The sequence below is a fragment of the Euprymna scolopes genome, chromosome 7, assembly GCF_053919585.1.
Source record: "Euprymna scolopes isolate OS-2025 chromosome 7, ASM5391958v1, whole genome shotgun sequence".
Taxonomy (NCBI): domain Eukaryota; kingdom Metazoa; phylum Mollusca; class Cephalopoda; order Sepiida; family Sepiolidae; genus Euprymna; species Euprymna scolopes.
In genome coordinates, this window is record NC_136488.1 from 101,529,127 (window position 1) to 101,552,461 (window position 23,335).

General features: G+C 34.8%; 1 protein-coding gene and 1 long non-coding RNA gene across 2 annotated transcripts in view; one reads left to right on the top strand and one right to left on the bottom strand.

The window, feature by feature from the left end:
• The window catches only part of LOC145279866 (uncharacterized), a 70,156-nt gene extending 69,694 nt beyond the window's left edge, over window positions 1-462 (top strand). Inside the window, exon 2 of the long non-coding RNA XR_013868476.1 lies at window positions 1-462. This exon is cut by the window's left edge and continues 153 nt beyond it. This is a non-coding gene — a long non-coding RNA (uncharacterized LOC145279866).
• Window positions 1-22,368, bottom strand: part of LOC145279864 (uncharacterized) — a 333,260-nt gene extending 310,892 nt beyond the window's left edge. Inside the window, exon 1 of the mRNA XM_080131306.1 lies at window positions 22,241-22,368. The gene's annotated coding sequence lies outside the window, so the exon portion shown is untranslated. The remainder of the gene's footprint in view (window positions 1-22,240) is intronic.
• Window positions 22,369-23,335: the final 967 nt, after the last annotated feature.

Genomic DNA, 23,335 nt, shown 5'->3' on the forward strand with positions numbered 1-23,335 from the left:
AGCGTGACAAAGTCTCCCGTTCAGACAAGAAGGACTCCCTTTATTTTCGATATATACTGTTTTGCTTTTAACAGTTTTAGTGGATCCAGCCTGTTCGGTAGGGGAAGTAATTCTAGCTGTATTGCGTTCATATCTTGTTTTAAAGACACGACTTTGCAACGAGGGTCGAGGCACACACGCAAGCGTAACTATCAAGGCGGACGTATACGGCGCCATTCACCCCCTTCCCCGTTTACAACATTTTATTTTTATTTATTTATTTTTTAAAAATATTTTTAATGGTTAATTTTGATAATCTTTATTTTCGTGTATGTTATCTTATTATCGTATTCGTTTGGAAATTAGTCAAACGCAGTCACCCCCCGCTCTTTATTTGTGACCTATTTGCGTTAAAATATATTAATAAGCTTTAAATCAACGTAAATCCTAATACTAATGAAAAAAACAAACAAAAAACAACCATCTTGTTTAACATAAACAAATGGCTAAACAAACAGCTAATTTGTTCAAAATTGGTATTTGCACTTATGTTTATAATACCTATTAAACGTTTATTTTTAACGCAAGGGCGTCACCACTAAGTAAACCAAAATGAATTGTTTTTAAGTAATTTTCCAATTAAAATAATTTATGTCGGTAATAATAATGAATACCTAAAACTGTAGATATTCGCACCGAATTAGATTCTAACTAACCCTTAGTCCGAGTGGCAAGGTCGTAAAAACCATACGTAATCGCCTAAAAAATTAGACAGCTTTCACCAAAAATGCACACACAAAAAACAAAACAACGTTGCTTATCTGCCCTACAACGCTACGATGGCTCGAGAAAGGAGGATCATTTTACGAAACTGGTCCCCCACCTAATATATATATATACTTTCTTTACGACAGTTTTTCAATGTGTAGTCGCCTAACCAAAAGTAGAATCTATATTTTTTTTTTCGATGGTGGAGAGGGAAGGTTACTTAGTGGAAGGTGTCCTATTTACTTCTCTCTCCGAGAGGGCACAGTTAGACACAAGGTTGGTTTTTAATATACGGAAAATCCAGCTCTACATGAAGAAATATTCAGAACTGGACTAAAATCAAAATTGCCCCGAACTTCTTCACTAACCGAAGACAGAAAAGTTCAAGTGTAGTATCAACACAGATACCACACTTTGATCATAGCAAAAAAGGACAAATTTCACATACAATAATTTTTTTTTTATTTTTAGGATTAATATCGATTAAAAAGTTGAATTAATAGTTCAATCTTTAACCATCAGTTTGGCGATTGTGCAGTTTAGTAAACAAAAATTGGAATATAGAAAAAGAGAAACCAAATAACTATTATAAAACGCAAGAACATTTACTTTTCTATTTCATGGTAGATTTTCCACTGAACTAAAATTTATATCTTCCCTCCGGTAAAACATTTATTAGAAGAACACATATAGATAAAACGATTGTCAATTTCTTTTTCTCCCTCTGTGCATCTAAAAATAAACTAGACTTCCGTGAGCAAAGTTTCTTTCCAAGCAGTATATGTCTGTGGAACAAAATACTACGTGAATACTTCTCAACTGACTACAACACGGTCATTTTTAAAGTTTAATGTTATGATAACTTGTGTAATCATAACATTAAATAATCTCATTCCTGACCACTCTCGATTACTGTTACCAAGTCTCGCGGTGTTATCTTACTGTTCACCTGATCAAGTCATTAACCCTAACCCCTAGTGGTTACTTAGTTCATAAAACAAACAAAAACAACAAAACTATTACTTTAACGCGTTTTTACTAGTTGTAAAATTTATTATCTATTCGTTATTGTCACTATTACTTAGCCAAACACGCGTGATTTCTGTTATAGCCTCCAATTTTGGAAAGACTTGGTTGCAAATTTCACGCTTAAAAGATAAAACTTAACCGTTCCCTAATCTGATTGGCAATCAATTTCGGACTTGGGCTTACGCCCCCCCCCCTATTTTTTTTTTTTTTTCAACTTGAGGATGAAATTCGCGTCGCTTCAAAATTGGCGGCTATGATGGAAACCTATACATGCTTGGTTAAATAAAAGTGACGTTAACAAATGCATAAGCCATACAGTCAGTAAACACGTGAAAACATTTTCTTGCTTTTATTTTATTTTTTTTTTAGCACACCTCTTTTGTTAGCTATACTGACAAATTGGCATCAGTCTGTCCAGGTAGATTTAACATAACCTTCATCCACTTTATTTGAATTTTTGACTATTCCTGTGACAAGAAAAAAAAAAGTGCTTTTTTGGAATTTCAAGCAATATATGAGGGATGATTTTACATAAAACCCGAACCCACTTCATAAAATTGAACAGTAATTTTTAATTTTTTATTTTAAATAATCTGATTTTTGGTTTAATTAACATAATAATCCGAATCCTTATTTAGAGGATTTCAATATTTGGAGTCAATCCAGAGAGTCGACGGAGAATATCGAGGTAGTTCCGGAAATGACCGAAGCAGCTTACGGTTTGAAAACTACGAAAAAATGTAAAAAAGCACACGCCTAATAGCAATCAAAGGATTATGTTTAGGCAATAATTAAAACATTTTTTAACCCGCTTCCCAAAAGTCTAAATCCGTCCATTTCCGGGATTGACTCTGGACTAACAGCTCGTTAAATACCGTCTAGATACTCATTTATTACGAATACTGACATTTTTTTCCGAAATAAATTTTAGGAGTTTGAAGTCCTGGAAAAATATCCAATCTAGATTTTTTTTTAAAAATAAATTGAACTCCAAGCTAAAAATTGAACACATCGATTAAAAAAACAAAAAACAAAGCATTTTATGATCTGAAAATTTGGAGCTTTATATCGATAGTAATCGGACGATTACTGCCCCCTATATATATATATATATATATATATATATATATATATATATATATATATATATATATATATATATATATATATATATACACTGATAGAGGGCGGAGAATAGGGGTTTATACATCCGCCCTAACTAAAAGGGCAGAAATGGGCTGTCCGATTTTGTTTCCAACACAGAGAGAAGAAGTGGGGGATAAAAACCGACTGAGAAGTGGGTGAGAACCTGACAGCATTATCATCCAATAAGAATCGAGTATTAATACAGTAGAAGCGGGTAGATTTTTTTGGGGGTGTATTTTGAAAAGACAAAAGTAGACATTCAAAACGTTTTCACGATTTAAAAGAAAGAAAACGATTCGCCTATAAAGAACAAAGTTAGTTTTTTTTATAAAAAAAACCAAAAACGCAAAAAAAAACCCCACAAAAAAACAAACAATAAAAAAACGAAAAAAACAACAAACAATAAAAAAACAAAAACAAAAACAAACAAACAATAAAACTACCTGTCTTCTCTTTACATATAAAGGGTTAGTCTTTTTTTTTTTTTTTTTTAATAATGGTGGTCTGGTCCGGTGTATACGGTTAAATTATATCCAGTGATACTGCTTCAACCTGGGAGTTTTCGAGAGTGCATGTGTATTTACCTCTTCTGCACGTCGTTAGGCACAAGGATAGGTGGCGATTTGAAAAGCCAGCGCACGCTACGAAAAAAAAAAAAAAAAAAAAAAAAAAAACCGGAATGCCGACGGGGCTGCCCAGGCAGATTTTGCAGGCCAGAGTGCCTCTCCTCGGGGGATGCTGACTTCTCAATCCCACATTTGGATCTTGGTGTCACAGTAATTGCAGTGAGAGAGAACTAAACATACCCATCCGTATGCGATTAGCAATAATTTCCCCCTTTCAAAAGAAGGTAAAGACTGGGAGTGTGGAGAGCTCCTAGGATTAAAGGGAACCATACTCCAGTCCGACAGCAACAAAACCACTGTTGGATTGAATGCCAAGGACGTATCCTCGACTGATACGAACAATAGTTACTTAAGTTGTGCCAGGAAAGTATGAGTTATTTACTTCCTTCTAACAGCAGGAAGATGTGACACAAGATCGGAAGGTGGAGAGAATCAAGTCAGCGTCCCTAAAGGAGAAGCAATCTGGCTTTTTTTAAAATTACTTCAATAGGCCCGTTGGCAGTACCCGATAGGTGTGTATCAGAAAGTAAACAATAAACTTACTCCATCCAAAAGACTGAAGGAAAAGCCTGGGAGGTTGGACCTCCTAATATTACCCAGAACGATACCTTAGACGATGGATGCAAGGTCATTCACTACTCAAAAATGGTTAAGACTTCGCCGGTTTGATTGTCGAAGATGTATCCACGACTGGTATGAATAACTTACTCAGGCTGTGGCAGATAAATTTTAGGAAGAACTCTGGCAGTTAATCTCAATTTTATAATATATAAGAATCGATGGAAAATTTACTCTATAATAATAAATATGAAATCTGCATGAATTAAAATATCATATTTAAGCGTGTTTTACCACCGGGTTACGCTGGACGTCCTTTTGCAGTTTTAACAAAAGAGTTACAATAATATCAGTGCATCTCAATTTACGCTAAACATCCACAGAATGCCAACATCAATATATTACATATGAAAGAGTCCGCTGTGGAATTCCCACAGGTCCCAATAGTATATATAAAAGGAATTAAAGTAACTCTTGACAACTGTTTCACACAGAATTGAGCAAGCACAGATAAACATAATTACCAGGACCTTTCACTTTTGCAGGTCATCAGAAAATGAGCTATATCATTTTCTGAGAAAATCCTTAAGCAAAAAAAAAAAAAAAAAAAAAAAAATGCATTCCCCCACAGAAAACCAATCCTCAAAGGAGTCCTAAGATCCATTCATAAATAGTTAGCCACTTTTTTAAATCTCCAATTTAAAAAAAAATAAATGTTATTTACTTTAATTAAAATCTGTTTGCTAGGATAGTACCTGTGAAATTAAAAAAAAAAAGTATTCACCTAGGAATTGGCATTTCTGCTGAGGATTTAGCACGTGTTTAAAATTAACAAGTTATTTGTTTGTCAGTCAGTTTTGTGACCAGAGCATTATACTAGCCACTTTCTTTCTAAGCAAGTCTTAGATCGACATGATACATTAGTGAACGCTGCATCATGTAATTATACACTAGCTGATTTTGGCCTACTTGTTATTGCTTCACAAAATCAACATTCGAAATAAATATTTCATTCAAAACGTAGTTGTAAACACAAAACACAACTTTTGCATTTATTAATATACATAAATATTTAACATTTTAGTAATCTTGATGCAAATATATTAATTTTTAAATAAGACCGTAAATAATTTAAAAAAAATGGATGATTTTTTTCAACGCGATCGATGCTACGTATTTGTATGTGTGTATGAGAGAGAGAGAGAGAGAGAGAGAGAGAGAGAGAGAGAGAGAGAGAGCAGTCACCCTCTCTATATTTTATGAAACATTGTGTCTTTACAAGTGATTTTAGTTAAATTACTTCCTTTTTACACACACATTATATATATATATATATATATATATATATATATATATATATATATATATATATATATATATATATATATATATATATATATATACTCCAGAATAGTTTTTATTTAACAATCAGTTGTTATGGAAACGTATAGGTTAAGGAGATTAATTTTCTAAAGCATTCTTTGTCTTGCTTAGAATAATAAAAATTCTTTGATATGAAACTCAACCACTTCATTTCATTTCAATGAGAGTTTTTTTTAAAATTCATTGAATTACAATTTAATATATATATATATATATATATATATATATATATATATATATATATATATATATATATATATAATAGAACACACACATATATATAGGTAAAATAGAACAATAAAATTACAAATGAATAACACCAACAATTCTTGTATTACCAACTATTTAAAGATAATTATTAGGCAGTCAAATAACTGTCTCTGAACCTGGCATCTATACTAATATGTATACACACAGTATTTCAAAATATAGTTGTATTATTGCTTTAAATAATACTAAAACATTTTGATGGCAATATATGAATGAGAAACTAAAAAATGTTTGCATTGATTAAGATATATTATAGGAATAAATTTAAAAAGGGGGTTTAGAAGTTTTCAACTTTTACTCTCTGCGTAATAACAGATAAACCCAGTACAAAATATCTCATTACCATTTATCTAAAATATATGTCTGTTTATATATTTTTATGTACAGAATTGCACTTCTAAACTAATTAAACGATCATTATGAAGTTTACAACAAGGATGCTAGGCCTAACGTGGGATATATTTAGTTTTATACAAATGGAACCGGAAAATTTCAGGTATTTTCGATTTTACGAAATGTTAATAGCTATCACAATCAGTTGATAAATATTCCCGAAAATTTCAGTTTCTCAGTGGATATAATGTGGACACAACCCCTATGAATACTGAAATATTTCTGATTTGCATTAATTTTACGTATTTATTTAACATCAATTAAGCAAGATTCATTAAATTTCATTTTCTCTTGAAGAAGTCTTAGTTTAATATTGTAATTTAAGTCATTTTCATAATCAAAATTAAGTAACAAATTTTGATCTGAATTGGAATAAAGAACTCTAGGAATAAGGTTTTGGTGCAATGCAGAGAGAAATGCAACGAAAAGAGATTGCAAAATGCAGAGACAAAAAATAAATAAATAAATAGACACAAAACACTGATAAAAAAGGGGGAAAATGCTGAGAAAAAAAGAGACGGAGAAAACACGATGACGATATCAAAAAGCAAACACATAAAAATGTTGCCCTGTTACCCAACAACCAACTTAACGGCGGCGAATGGCGATTTAAATGAATACCAAATGTTAGGAAACTTGTGACTTGAGTTTTGTTTCACTTACAGACGTCAACCAGATTTAGGCCGTAAAAAAACAAAAAAACAGAAAAAAAACAAAAAAAACAAAACAGCAATAAAAAGTAAAAGAAATGAATTGGGTTAAATAATGGATGACGTTTCAAATGGCCAGTTATAATAAACAAATGCGTCAACCGATTTCTCATGTGTGTCTGTGAGGGGATTATGATAATATTATCATTCAAACAAATGTCTTATATGTACAGATTTCACATTAAAAAAAACAAACAAAAAAAAACAATAACTTTGGAACTTTTTTTTTTTTTTTTTTTTTTTACAAAGGCATCACCACATTATCAAGGCCCAGAGGCCACTCAAGGATAAGGGTTAAAGAGTGTACAGTAGAAGTTGGTCAATATAGTAATCATTAGTAATGAAAATTTGGTAAATTTAATAACTTATATGGAACGGCTCATCAAGAACTTATTTACCTTAGACTTGAACACAACCATATTGTAGTCAGCCGGAAAGCAGGAAAACGGAAGACAATTCCACAGGCGTGCAGTTCTAAGAAAGAAACTTTGTTCATGGAATCTATGTTTAGGTTTAGGCACAGATAAAGAGTGGGGGAAATTATTGATAGTGTTTACAGCTAGACGAGTGTTTCTTGTGAAAGTTTGGCGAGGGGGGACCATAGATTGAAGCTCAGTTGAACACTTTCCATGAAAATAACGATACATCAGAGACAAACTCGCAACATCTCTTCTGTGAGATAGAGGTTGTAAGGAGGAGAAAAGGACATCTCCTACGAGGCTACGAAGTCTATTTTGAACTCTATCAAGGCAGGACAAGTCCTTTCTAGCAGCTCCTGCCCAGATGTGGCAACAGTATTCCATCCTTGGACGTACCTGGCTCTTATATAGATAGAGAATAGCATCAGCAGTGAGATATCTACTGGATCGATAGAAAGATCCCACCATTTTTCCAGCGGCCTTGGCAACAGATTTGATATACGTGTTCCATTTAAGATCAGGAGTAATGGTCAAGCCCAGAAGCTTGTCAAAACTTGAGGCCTCCTGAAGACGAGAGCCATTCATTTCAATTGATGACAAATGTGGATTAAAATGTTGATGATGTAAAGAGAGAAGCTTGGTTTTAGATGCATTAAAAGTAACCAGCCACTCCTTTCCCCATTGTACTACATGCTCAAGATCAGAGGAGAGAGAATTGGAGAGTACTTGCTCGTTTACTGTCTTAGATGTGGTACCATAAATGGTAGTGTCGTCAGCATAAATGTCTACAAATGATGTAAGGATATGATTTGGAAGATCATTAATGTAGATCAGGAAAAGAGTTGGGCCCAGGATGGATCCCTGAGGGACACCGGCATTAATACTGTGAGCTTCTGATTTTTGCCCCTCAACTACTACTCTTATGAACCTATCAGAAAGAAATGATTTAATAATTGAGAAGACTTTTCCAGCTATACCATAGCTAGCGATCTTATGAAGTAAACCTTTATGCCATACCCTATCAAAGGCTTTAGATATGTCAAGAGCAATTGCCCTAGAAAGATTGCCACCATCGAGAGATTTGCTAATCCTATGCGATATAACTGTAAGGACATCTGCTGTAGATCTAGCAGAACGGAAACCATATTGAGTGTCACTAAGAAGGTTATTTTTGTTGAGATGGTTGATTACTTTTGTATTTAACACAGATTCTAGCAACTTACTCATGACGCACAGGAGACTTATTGGCCTGTACTGAGAGGGGGATGAGCGATCACCTGAATTCTTAAATACAGGGCATACTGATGAGATTTTCCAGGGAGATGGGAAACTATTCTCCTTAAGACAACGTTTAAACAGTTTTGTAAGTATGGGCACTAGTTCAGGTTGAAGTTTTTTGAGTACTATAATTGGAATACCATCAGGGCCAGTTGCTTTACTGGAATCAAGGTTTTTGATTAGCTTGGCAACATCACGTACAGACATACGTATATCACATAGCGTGTTTTCTGATACAGGAGGAAATATTGGGGGTTGGCGGTCTTGGTCGCAAAGGGTAGAATTAGCTGCAAAGTTCTTGACAAAGAGTTTGGCTTTGTCTGATGCTGACGAGATTACCTCAGGTCCATTGATAATAGTTGGGATGGAGCACACGCTTCTGTTCAGGATTCTGTTTGCTATTTGCCGAAACTGGTGGGAATCAAGCCGCTGCTCAGCTACTTTGGACTTAACAGATTGAGCATACAACTCTCTTGCGTTCCTTATTACTTTCTTACAATGGTTTCTGGCAGTCCTGAAAACGGCTTTAGTTTCCATACATCTATTACGTTTGAAGCAGTGGAAAAAGTGATTTCTGTGCGCAATGGCAGCAGCACATTCTGGAGAGAACCATGGCTGGCTGTTAGGTTTTTGCTGAAACTTTTTAGAGGGTATGAAATGGTCAATACCTACAATTAACCATTCAGTTAGGTCTAATACTATAGAGGACACATCCTTTTTAAACATGGAATGCAGAGGTATACCTATTTATTTGCTTCCTTACAAGAACAGAGTGAGATCAAAAGGTCGGTTTTTAAAATGGTGAAAATCCAACTTCCCAAAACGGACACTTTGGATTGAGATGAATATAAAAAAATTGTCCCAGTCTTGAAGGATTATTTCAATAACCGAGGAATTCGGTTGAAAAGTAGTATTACAAACTTTTCTCCTTAGATCACTGAAGTTAAACGACGTTGAACCTGGCCAGTAACAAAAGGGTGATTATATATGAATAATATATATGAAAGGATGGCGACACTTCCCTGCAAATAATAATCAAAAGAACAATTCTGAAAATGACTTCAGCAGCTATTGAAGTATAACCTGTTAAACTACACGTTAAAAAATAGCCAAACAAAGCCTATTGCCACTAAGACGTAAGGGGCTACTGTGGTTAGGACCAATATTTATAGGGGACATCCTAAATAGGGGAGTTGTGTAGCAAAATGTTAACATTGCATTTGCATTTTCACACGTTAGTACAGTTGGAAGAAACAGTGAGTAGAGAAGTAATTAAAAAAAACAGAGGCGAAAGGAAGGGTGAGTTTTGACATCTGGTGACGACTACTGTGAAAGGGTGGGGTTTTGCTGCTAGTTGGCTTTTCGAGATGTGATGCAACGGAATAAATGCCTACTCGGCGGAAATGTTCTTAATCACGAGGTGAAGCTCCTCGGAGAGAGTATGCACTTTGTTCTGTTTTTCGTTTAATTAAAATTATTAAACGCAAATTTTTCAGTACTTACTTGACAAAGCAATTACGAAGCAAATCTTAAAACGAAAAAGAAATTTAGTTTAGGCTGGGTTGTGTGTGTGTGTGTGTGTGTGTGTGTATGTGTGTGTGTGTGTGTGTTGCGATATATCAACCTCTTTTTCGGATTAAAGTTGAAACGCTATATTATCGTAAACTATTCGCTGAACAAAAGTTAGTATTTTATCCATAGTTTGTTAAGGAATGTTCATACTTTTGCCAATAGTATTTATGTAACACATACCCACTGCATGAAGTCAGCTTTCGTAGTCCGTGAGGGTCTTCAATACACGATCCACGTTATCTTGACGATTACAGGAGTCACAAATTCTCATTTCAAATATTCTACTTGAGCTCAACGCTTTGCTACCAGATAAGTTTGCTGGACTAAAAACCTGTGTGTGCCCAGTTCGAATTCAGTTCGTTCCGCAGAAACACTTTCATCAAACCAACACTTGACCTTGTGTCTAACCTGTTAGAAAGAGTAATAACATCGCTTCTTAGCTTCTTTCTCGAAGTCACGAAATGTCTTAAGCCGAGTCTCCACTATTAAAAGTTAGTTATGTTTTATGCACAAATAAGAGTGAACACAAAATATGTCGTTTCGTCTGTCTGAATATTTCCCATGGAGAGCGCCTTCAGCAAAAAGGATTGCCATAACTATCCTTTTTGGTACAAGGACGATTTCCTGTGGCTAGGATGAGTATATTTTAATTATGAACGACTGAGGTTCTTAGGTTAGCGCGCGTACACATACACAGGCTTTCTTCCGCCTTTTCCTAATTCCGCTTAAGATCGGAGCCATCGCAATATAAGAATTCAATTTCTCAATCATAATTTTTGCACCGCGTTTATGTTCTATTCCGAAGTTTAAAATCAATACATATACTGAACCTTATGTCTAGAATCTTTATTCCAATTTTCATTAAAACATTTAAAATTATTCCAAGAATCTTGCTTAATTGATATCTAATCACTATGAAACAAATTTCATGCAAATCTGAATTAATAGCATTATCAAATGTAAAATTATGACCCCTAAAAACCCTGGAAAATAATTAAAAGAAATGGAATACTTATTAATTGATGCCTACAAGATTATATTTAAATTTTACAAAAATCAAATACAGGGTGGAACGATTTTACTAGAAAAGACAACGTGACTGCATTTCTGTTTGATAAAACGGGTTTTATTTTTTTTGTTGTAGACCATCTACTAGTTAGCCAGTTGTGTACAAATCCCAAGAGTGATAGGAGCCTTCTATCATGTCTGAAAATGACACAATGTTTAACGAGTGAGATCGGAAATGTGCCGCTATACAACTCCTGCTCTCTACCGATTTAAGTTATGACAACAGGACCATTGCCAGCACTCTCAAAATGCAAAACCGGACGATTCAACACTTGAGGGCACAGCTTAACGAAGTTTCCGACCACGGTCTTTGGTGTAGTTTCAAATGAGTATTTAAGTATATTCGAATGGTTTACTATAGTTTAACCTAAACATATCCAATTCAAACTTTGCCGGAATACTAGCTGAACATTCGCCATTTCATCATGCCACCCCACATCCCCAAAGTCGGTTTGAAAGTCAGCACCAAAGTGTACTTGAATGTGTTAAAGAGTGTGGTAATCTTCTGCTGCAATCAAGTGGCCTGTGGCAGCAGGAGTCGGCGCCAGCCCACAAGTCCAAAGAGGCCCAACGAGTGCTACGACTTTGTACCTTTCTCTCACTGACCCCTACTCTCCCGACCTGAATCCGCTGGACTATTTCGTTTGGCCATACGTCGATAACATGAACAACATGACCTCCCAGCCTGATCGCTACCATCCACCGAGTATTAGCCGAGTTTCTGCCGACGCTTGTGGAAAAGGCACGCTTCCAGTTCCAAACTCGTATCGATGTGGTGATTGAAGTTGAAGGCGGCTACGTTGAACATATGTTAACTCTACTACATAATCAAGTTATCTGAATTGATTTTTTCAATAAAAAAAAAAGCTGTAGTGTTGTTTTCTTTAAGGTGACAATGTTATCGTTTTACCTTGTATAGCTGAATTTTCACATCTTTTTATCCCCTTGCAGAGATCGAAATTAAACAAAGTATATGCCAAAAGTGCACATTCTTCTGCTTAGCAGCTATGTTCCAGAATTTATAATAATCGAATAATTTAAGAGTGTATCATTTGCATAGAAATATATATTCACGTAACCCTTGTTGATTAAAAGAGAAGTACATGGCGAAAATAGAGTCATTAAAGCTTTTTAGATTTGAATATTAAAATATGGCGTTGGTTCCAATTGCAACTCTATTAAGCAAAACGAGTTCTTTCGTTTTATCTTGTTTTATTGATCTTTATCATTGCATCTTATTAAAAACAAAAAAATAACAACTGCAGACATACGAAAGTTTATGCTGTCGTTTTAAGAAAATAAACAATTGCACAGTATAGATAAAAAAGGGGTGAAAAGATAATTAGAAAACAAATAACTTTTACCAAACGCAATCAAAGTTACTTATTTATATACACAAGTTTCACATGCGGAAACTGATTGCGAGATTTATTGTCGATGGATTTGCTATCGTCACTTTATATCTATCGTTAGAGTCATACTCCAAGATGACTATCGATTTGTTTGGAAGCTTTTTGCTAATTTCCTAGCATTCTAATACTCTGCCTCTACAAATGTAATTAAGATCTATTTTAATTTCTGGATTATTTGCACCCCTTTAAGTATACTCGAATGGTTTTCTTTATTTTAACCTAAATATATCTTATTTAAACTTTACCCGAATACTAGCTGAGGATTGGCCCTTTCAGTTCCTTGAACAAAATATTCTGCTGTTGTGTAGGTTCTAAACATTTGATGACTCCATTGACAATGTAACATAACGGACGACTCTCAGCCACGTAAATAGATGACTTATTTATTTTGCTTCAGTATTAAGAGCTTAAGGAGCTCCCTCTTGGAGCTTACACTTGATTCCGTTACGATTTAAATTTATATCCAAGGGCTCTTTTAAGAATAGTTCCCTTTGTGGCTGTTATTTGTATTTTGTTACAGCTTGGTCTTCCAGGGATTGCTTCTTAGTATTTCTGAAGATTCTTTTTTTTTTTTTTATTAAGCCAGTTCCTCCTATCACAACCGGTATAATGTTTATTTCTTCCAGAGACTATGTCGTTTTTAGGTCCTGATATGTCACGTAGCAGTAAAACAAAATATATAGTAGCAGCAAATGTAGAGTAGAGCGTCTTCTCTCGTAATCTCGTAACTGTGTATAGATATCCTTTGTTTTTTTTCTTCTGTCACCATAAGACCAATTTAAATCATTATTCTGTAGGGTAGCAACACACATCGTTTGTGCTTTTAATGATTTACTGCAGTATTATTTCACAGTATTACACATTATTATGCATAATATTAGGTTGGTTGCCCTTTTTTACATATATAGTTGGACGTCAAAAATCGACATTATTTTTGCACCAAGCTAATATTAATCTCCTTCGCTCCTCCCTCGTGTGTGTGTGTGTGTGTGCGTGTGTGTGTGTGCGTGAGAGAGAGAGAGAGAGAGAGAGAGAGAGAGAGAGAGAGAGAGAGAGAGAGAGAGAACTTCGAAATGTCACACTGAGAAAATTCAAAAGCATTAACTACTCTATTTTCACCATGTACTTCCTTTTTTTATGTTACTTTTTTTATGTCACCTTTTTTTACGTCACTTTTTTTTACGTCACTACTGTAATATGACTTCTTAGGTTTTCTAAGCCACATCGCTCTCATTATTTTACAAAACATTTTGGCTAGTTTGAAACTACCAATACAACGAGACTATAAAAAAAATTATATCCTCCCAGAAACGATCGTATACAGATTGGTTATTGAGGAAGAATTCTTAAAACCTACGCAAATGATTTTTTATAAATCACATGACCTCATACTTTCAGGTGCATATTTCAGGGCGTTTAAAACCAAAAAGCATCCAAGAGTACACATGCTAAAGAATACACATACACATGGGAGATCCGAACCCGGCCGCGAAACCATCTTTTATAAACTCATCATGGCATCGGTACTCTTACTAGCAACATACGTAGAAGTGAGTTGTGTCTTTTTTTTTTTACGTTATTCACATAATATTTTGCATGAATAACCATAATAGATAAAGTGGTGTGAAAACCTACATAAAATCAACCTGGAAATTCTTGGAGGTTAAAAAAGTGAAGCATGCATGGTCCCCCGTGAGTGCACAGTGAACGAGGCATTAAGAAAAACTGAACTAAGTTCAGCATTTGCCCCTCCCCTTTTAGCCCTAAATGTTCCCAAGGGATGTCAAATCCTGGTGAAAATGCACAAACGGTGCAGTTTTGGGTCTTAACATATGTCAATTTGAGTTCTACACCATGCAAAAAAAAAAAAAAAAAAAGAAAAGTTTATCAAAAGCCCCCAAGGCCTTAACATATTTAAATTTGAGTTCAGCACCATGCAAAACTGCCAAAGAGACATACACAGAAAATTTTGGACAAATATAATAAAACAGTCTCAAAAATGGAGTGTTTTTATTAACCCTAAAAGAGCCCCTGGGCCACACCCAAGAATTATCGCGAAGTATAGACAAACAAAATTATATAGAAATCAGTTAGCTACAACTTTTTAGAAAGTTTTATAAAAATGTAAGGCATCAATTTTTTAATAAGCACAAAAGTGCCAATTCATGCCATTTTAACTCGAAAGGCACCCCATGGGGGGGGGCAACCGGAATTTTCCCGAACGGAAAATCCGTTCTGTTACTTTTTTTACTCATATTATGTTTAATGTTTGCGCAAAATTTCAAAAAATCCGAGACGTAGTTATTGAGAAAAGTGCGGACAGACGAACGGACAACGGTGAATTTACAGGGCTATTACCCTCCTTTTGTCGGGGGGACCAAAAACTGGCATTTATGTAATCAATCAACAGAAACTAACGTCTTCTTATATTAGAACATGTGTATGTTTATCTGATTTACTTCAAATATCTGTTAGTGTTAGACGACTAATCGGAATTGGGAAAACTTTAGCCTGATTGCCAAAGACAATTCTTATATTTGTTTATGTTTAATACTTAATTTTCTATTGCTGGCATAAATGAAAAATAGAGATGAAAATCTCACAATGAGTTTATCAAAATCTGGGATAAGATATACAAATGGAAACACGTGAACAATTTGTAAAATTAAAAAGAACATTATATCTAAACTCCCTCCTTCTAAAAAGCAAAATCCTAATTTGTTAGGCGACGTTTTAATAAAAATTGGTGATTCATCTGGCACCAGGAATATAAAACAGAATCGTAATTGCATCGGAATTGCTAAAGATATTTTAAATGTCCCATCACTAATATATAATTAAATGTCCCATCACTAATATATAATTATTACTATAATTATTTTTTATACCTACAGAAACGTTTTTCATCCTTTCGGGAATCATCAGTGCAGGAAGTTACGATGACAGCTGATCGGGAGATTCAAATTCATTTAACAAGGAATAATCCATACGGCCAACGTTAACTGCGAGAAATACAGTTGAAATTACATTTATGTAAATGTCAAGACGGCGAGAATGATCTCATGATTATAACATCATGATCTGCGCACGTGAGCTTAAGTAACTGACTTCAATTTCAGCTTAGAATGCTCGACAATAAGAATCGAGTTCTTAAAGGGAATGAGATAATTTTTATTATAATTATTATTTTAATACCTGAAGGCACTAGTGTTTAATCCTTTCGGGAATCTTCAGTGTAGGGAGTTACGATCACAGCTGACCGGGAGATTCTAACCCGGCCACGAAATCATCTCTGGCTCTGTTAGTAAGGAACAAACCATACGGCCAATGTAAACTGCAAGGAATGCAGTTGAAATTAACATAATATATAAATGTCTAGACGGCAAGAGTAATCTTATGATTATAAAATCATGATCTGCACACATATATATATATATAAGTTTGGAACCAAATATGCATAGCTAGATTACCCTTAATTTGTAAGGATAAGCATATATATATATATATATATATATATATATATATATATATATATATATATATTAGTGGCCAAGCAGTCTATATAGTAGAGAGATAACGTTAGCTCAATGGCAGAAGAAATAAATCTTCCAGACATTATTTTCTCGAAAAATAATCTGTAATTAGCAAAATATCGTCAGTTTTCATTTTAGTTTCGGCGTCTAATGTAAATATCCTAAAATGTTTCTTTTACTTGTGCCAGTTGGTATATCCAATAGATATACTTGCCTTAATATGATTATTATACAATTTTTCTATTTAAATTGTAATTAGCTTTCTTTAGACTATACGCTTTGATTTGCTCGATAAACGTTACCTATCCCAACTTTGTTTTGGTCATGTGTTTACATTTTCTATCAGGTGTGCAATACCATGAGACTACTTAAAAAAATGTATCATCTCAGAAACGATCGTACACAGATTGGTTGTTGAGTAAATGATTTTTCATAAATCACACGACCTCATATTTTCAGGTGCATATGATTAGATCAGCTTTCTGTACTAGTACGCTACAACGGTGCTGGAATGCACTGAAATCATTTTAGCTTTTAATATTTTTCCCTCTACACATTTAAAACTTAAGGCAAACAGCTCTCATCATATTTTTCAATTTAAATCGGACATAGACAAAAGAACATCTCAAATTTAAACGTGGCAGATAAATAATTGAAATCATATTTTAGACTTAAGTGTGACAGACTAATTGATGTAGAGAAAAAACTTGGACGTAAAAAATGAGATTGAAAGCAAAGCTATCACTTCAACCGGGAACAAGGGAGATAATAGAATTAGGTTAATTAAAAAATACTTTCATTACGATTGTAATTTCGAGGCCGATCTATCTTAACGAGATTAAACTAATTTTTTTAAAATTCTTACTTGAGTTTTTTTATTCAATATATTTTTTAACTTCTTTTCCTCATAGTTTTTTTGTTTTTCCTTTGTGCGTGGATGATGTCGACGGTGATACCCATTCAGTAAAACATTTGTTCGAAAATTCTTGAATCGCGGAGGAAGGAGAAGAATTTTGATAACCGAATCGTCGAAACTGGCCGCGCTTAGTTTTTGGTTTCTTTCTTTTCAGTTGCTGTTGTTGCTAATAAAATCGAAGCTATGATTTATTTAATTAGAATAAACGAAACATGTTTTGTGTTGGTTAAAATCAAATTTTAATTAAATCTGGAGAAATATCGGAAAAAGAAATTTGCCACCTGGGCGTTGTTGCTTTTTTGAAATTCGATAAACACTTCGAACACCGATGTGCCGTCTTCCTTCACTTTCCCACATTGACACAGGAATAGACGGTACCATTTGCTTTCTATTTCTCCCTATGTATTATTTTATTTAAATACTAGACTGTACTGCGTTAGCTAAAGATACTTAGATGTAGGCTGTCAAGTAATCTAGGATTTATGAAGCATTCAGAGTGTGATCAGGCGCGGACGCGTGTATAGCTCTGTGCAAATGACTGAGTAATGTGCAAGGTGACGTCATTGCGAGGAAGAAGGAAAGAAAGATTATATATAAAAAACATAACCCAAAGGAAAAGTGAGAGGTAGACGTTGTACACACGTGACCTGAGAGCGACAGGAAAGACATGTGCTAAACATGACCAGACAAAGATAAAGCACCACGTGTTTGACACGATAGAGTCTTGTTACGCACATTGAAGTAAGAGTAGACATTTGAACAAGACACAAGGGAATTCTGGGAAGTACCGGAAAAATAAGTGTGTTTTTTTTTTTTTTTACATAGGCATCACCACATTATCAAGACCAAGAGGCCACTCAAGGATAAGGGTTAAAGAGTGTACAGTAAAAATTGGACAATATAGTAATCATTAGTGATGAAAATTTGGTAAATTTGATAACTTATATAGAACTGCTCATCAAGAACTTATTTACGTTAGACTTGAACACAACCATATTGTAGTCAGCCGGAAAGCAGGAAAACGTGCGTTCTAAGAAAGAAGCTTTGTTCATGGAATCTACGTTTAGGATTAGGCACAGATAAAGAGTGGGGGGAATTATTGATAGTGTTTACAGCTAGACGAGTGTTTCTTGTGAAAGTTTGGAGAGGGGGGAACCATAGATTGAAGCTCAGTCGAACACTTTCCATGAAAATAAGGATACATCAGAGACAAACTCGCAACATATCTTCTGTGAGATAGAGGTTGCAAGGAAGAGAAAAGGACATCTCCTACGAGGCTACGAGTGTTGTTTCCACTGGAAAAAAAGAGGTTTCCTTGCGACTGTCTGCATACAACGTGTGGGTCCCGAATATAAACATGTAATGGCTATGGTACAATTACGGAGATAAAGTAGTAAGACTTCGTCAGCGTAGACAAGCTGGTATAACCATTCCGACACGTTATTGCTATATAACTATGAACGCGGAAGCTGTTTCCAAAATATTTTTTGTTTGTGTAAATGTTTACTTTAGCAAGTTTTTATTTTTGAGATGGTTTTAAGTTTTTATTCACATTCATAACATATTTGAATTATAATAATCTGAAGAGAAGAGTTGCTATCAAAATTAGTGAAATGATATTAAACATTTGTTCAGTGAATAGGACGGCATTTGCAAAATTCAATTCTAACAAACAGGCCGATTTCATTGGATTAGCATATTTGTTGTAAAAAGGAACAGTTAATCTAAAGAAATCAGTTACCAAAAGATTTATCGGATCGAGGAGAATATGTAATCTGTGAAATCGGTTGGAATATAAATTTTGTTAGGATGAAGGACAGAGACTGACAAATTTCGCTATGACTGGCTATTCAGAATCGAGTATTATTTTATAGAAGAGAATGCCAAGACGTAGTACATGATGATCAAAAACAACGCGGAGATAAGTGGGGTTGCATGGTTTGGAACCTTGGACATTACATGCTGAAAGCGAACAATCTACCATTGAGTGACTCCCAGACTTGCGTGTGTCTCTCTGTGTGAAAAATGGCAAATAAGCTTTATTTTATACTAGTATTTCAGCCCAGCAGCGTTGCTCGGGTGTTTGGAGGTGTATGTTGAGCAAAAAAACAAAAACAAATAAAAGTGATAGTAGGAAGGTAGGCTCGAACCTGTACCGCGAAGAAGGAAAAGAACGGGAAAAAACCTGAGGCCTTTGCTGTTACGACCACCGCCAAACCGCAAATGACATAGGTTTTAGTTAAGTCTAGACAATCGAAAGGAGACGATGACTTTCAAAAATATCCGCGAAAAAAAGCGAGCCCCCTATAGAAAAGTTCCCAATTGAAGGTGAAGATATTAATGTTTTTAGTTAATCTTTTGATATTTGTCGTCTGAAAGATCGAACTTCAAAACGATACTAATCTTGTGAAAATCCGTCGCCTCTGTCGAAAGGTTTAGGCAGACATGCAAACATACATACATACATGCATTTATGTATTGATAACTAAAATTTTTACCTAAACGGATTAAAAAGCTTGCCCTATCTCTGAATACCCTTTATGTACAATTTCAAATGTGCAGACCAGAAATTGTCTGAGTAATTTTGGTAAAGACCGCAGAGGTCAATTTTTTAAAACTTTGACCCCTATTATAACCCCTTAACATTTATTGTTTTGGGCTCAAATCAAGTTATTAAGTTAGATCCCTGCCAAGGAACCTATACCTACAATTTCAAGTGTTTAGACCCCAAATTGTCGGAGGAGCTTGGTAGATTTCTCAAAAGCCAAATTGTTGAACCTTGACCTCTTAGCCAAATTCCTCGCTGAAAACCTATCACATAGTTTTCCCAAATCTCAGTACACTTTATATCAAATTTCGAGTTTGTAGACTAAAAATTGAGAGAGTTATTGCGTAGGGAAATGTACACAAACACACAGGCAGACAGACAGACAGGAACACAGCCACGTTCACTTTTATAGATATACTAGTGGTGCTCGGCGTTGCCCGGGTATTTGGAGGTGTATGTTGAGCAAAAAAAAAAAAAAAAAGCGGTCAATTTTTTTTAACTTTGACCCCTAATCTGACGCCTTAAAATCTATTGTTTTGGGTTCAAATCAAGTTATTTAGATCCATGTCCAAGGAATCTATATCTAAAATTTCAAGTGTTTAGACCCAAAATTGTCAGAGGAGTTTGGTAGATTTCTCAAAGGTCAAATCGTTGAACTTTGACTCCTTAATCGCCAAATTTCTGGCCGAACACCGATCACATCGATTTTCCCAAATCTCAGTACACTGTATATCAAATTTCGAGTTTGTGAACGGAAAATTGACAGAGTTATTTCGTAGGGAAATGTGCACACACAGACACACAGACAGACAGATACACAGACAGATAGATACCCAGACACGTTCACTTTTATAGATATATATATAGATTACACGATAATTCGGTAAAATTTGTAGCGAGCGACGAAGTTTACACTTCGGCATCCAAAGTGAAAATGCTTACAATCGTTTCTGCTTAAGAAGTTCAACACATATACGGCCTAAATAATTAAAAACAAACCAATAAAAACAAAACAAAAAACAAAATCATTTTTAGCCAATCAGATGCAGTTATTAAATTTGTCGTTCTGATCACACTGAATGCTTAAAAAGCTAAATTTTTCCGTCAATAAAAAGTTTGAGCCAAATCCACGACAGAGCTATCATCTGCTTTACGCTAGCTTCGCTCACCCCTCTGTGCAGCAAACGGAGAAGCGAAATAATACATTTTTGAACTCACGCACGCACATAAAGTCATACGCACTCTGACACTAACACACACACATACACACAGCGCATGAATTCTTTCACACTGTCGTCTGCTCAAAACAAACTCATTCACTATAACACTACTAAGATTTATTTTACCGAACTTTTTACATTGGAAACAAATGAACATTGACTTTTCGTAATAACTTTCAATCAAATGTCATTTTTGTAATTGAGTGGGGACGTTCTGATTACGAGTTTTCAGACCCGTGGTGTATTCACGACCTTTAAATTATCGACTCAGGCCTCCTTCATATCTCGGCTAATTAATCCCCCTAAGCTGGAACCTTAAAAAGAGGTCTTCCAAAAAATAATGTGTATAAAATTCAAGGAAAATACTTATTAAGAAAATATTACAAAATGAATAAAATGCCAATAGTGATGGCGAGGAGGAAACGTAATCTCCAGAAATAACAAAGCTTAGGAGGATGTAGCTTTTAGGCCTGATTAACAATACCCCGGCTGAAAAAAAAACAAGGCCACCTTCGTCAAGATGACCCACACACTTGTAGACTGAATGTCGACTACGTACTTCCGATTGGTATATTTGCTGTCTGAAAGAAATGGACTTTGTAACTAGACTAAACAGTTAAATGTTGATACATTATTCGTAAGATATATAATTACCAGGGCTATGACAACAGCATATTGATTTCCTTGCTTTGATTCTCAGGTATATATCCATTGATATCTTATATGTTTTTATGTAGAGTGATGTGGTTCTCGGCTGATTAATTGTGTCTAATTGCGTCGGATATATACTCGAGAGTCAAAACAATGAAAAGAATATGCTGTTGTCATAGCCCTAAAAATTATCTACAAAAAAAAAAAATCAAAATAATGAAAGTAGAGACAGTTAAAGTAGTTGTCTCCCTTTTATATGCTGCTGCTGATATTCAACGAATTGAAATATCACAAAAGATCAAACAGGTTCAATAATATCACTTTTTAAGCCAGCGCAAAGAGAATATAAACAAAACACTAACTTTTCAACACTTTCAATTCTTACAAATTCAAACGATTTCAGAATAAATTGTGACGTCATACTAGGTAAACTCTCTCACCAGCTGTCTCTTCTATCTCTCTCCCTTTACATTCCCTCCTCCATAAAGTTTGGAGTGTCAAGACAGAGTTTAATGTGAATGGCTTTGCCGCGTTCAATAATGATCACAAAGACCTCTCTCCCCACTCCCTTGTAATCATTTACATCATTCAATTCCTTTCATCATTTCTTTTATCATCTGCCTCTCAATCTAAAATATTCACAGTTCTTCGAGTTTTAGTATCATGCTACATCACCCGTGACCCGTTGAGTCAGTGTTATATAATACATACTATCACATATTTATGAAAACCTTTTGGAATTTCCAAATAATTTTACTTACAATCATTTTCTGTACATATCCAGTAGTAAATCAATATTGTGTAGAATGTAGATAAAATATATCTGAATGAATTTGCATATCCGGTTCAAAAATGTTCACATCTCCTGATGAATCGGCCGACTCATTTGTATATGCATACTTGAAAATGAATGACGTCATAAAGGGCAAAATGTTGCTCTATGCTTTATCTCTCAGTTTCTAGGCGTTTCTTACTTACGTCATTCGCATCCTCTAACTACTTCTCTCACATACACCCCCTTTATTTAGATTACTCCTTTTTTATAATGTATTTCAATGTTCATGATGACGAGCAGCCTCTCTTTTCTCCACCTCCTGAATCGTTTTAATCCATTACGTCATGACGTCATAAAGAATCTTATCTGTAATTTTGTAATGGAAGACGTTATCATTTTGTGAAGTTAATCAGCATACGCGACGCTTTTTGTGACGTGATCGAGTATAAACATTGACAAAAAAGGTAAAGCCATCCATTTGAGAACGAATATCACCGTGCGAGTTAAGCGACGTTGAGCTTGGTCAATGTCAGATGGATGACCAGTATCTAATACCTCCAGAAAGCCACAACGCCCATGCATGGTGTATTGTTGTCACATCTGGATTGATGCAGCAATTGGTAGTGTCACAGTTAGATCGGTTCCAAAAAAAGCCTCTAATATAATAGGGCCCGCACTGTCTACCGAATCTCAACACCTGCCCCATCGCCACAATGTTGCATCCCTGTCCTTGTTTTACAAGTAATTCATTGGAAATATAATCTGATGAAATTGTTGCATTTGTACCTTAACGTAAGTAACTTTAACAAACCTAACAACCAGAAAATTCAATCCACCGTAGAGATCCACGGATCTGTAAAAGCTTTCTACTCTAATAGTTACTTTTCTCGCACCATTTGTCTTTGGAATTCCATCTCTACTCCCTGTTTCCCCGAGTGCACAAGTGTTACGTAGTTGGTCCAGGCTGAACGATTATTATTTTGATCGTTATTGATATAGTAAAATAGAATATTGGCAAGAATATATCAAGACGAATGGGATTTTTTAGGATAAAAATATTCATGTTAGAAATAAAAAGGAA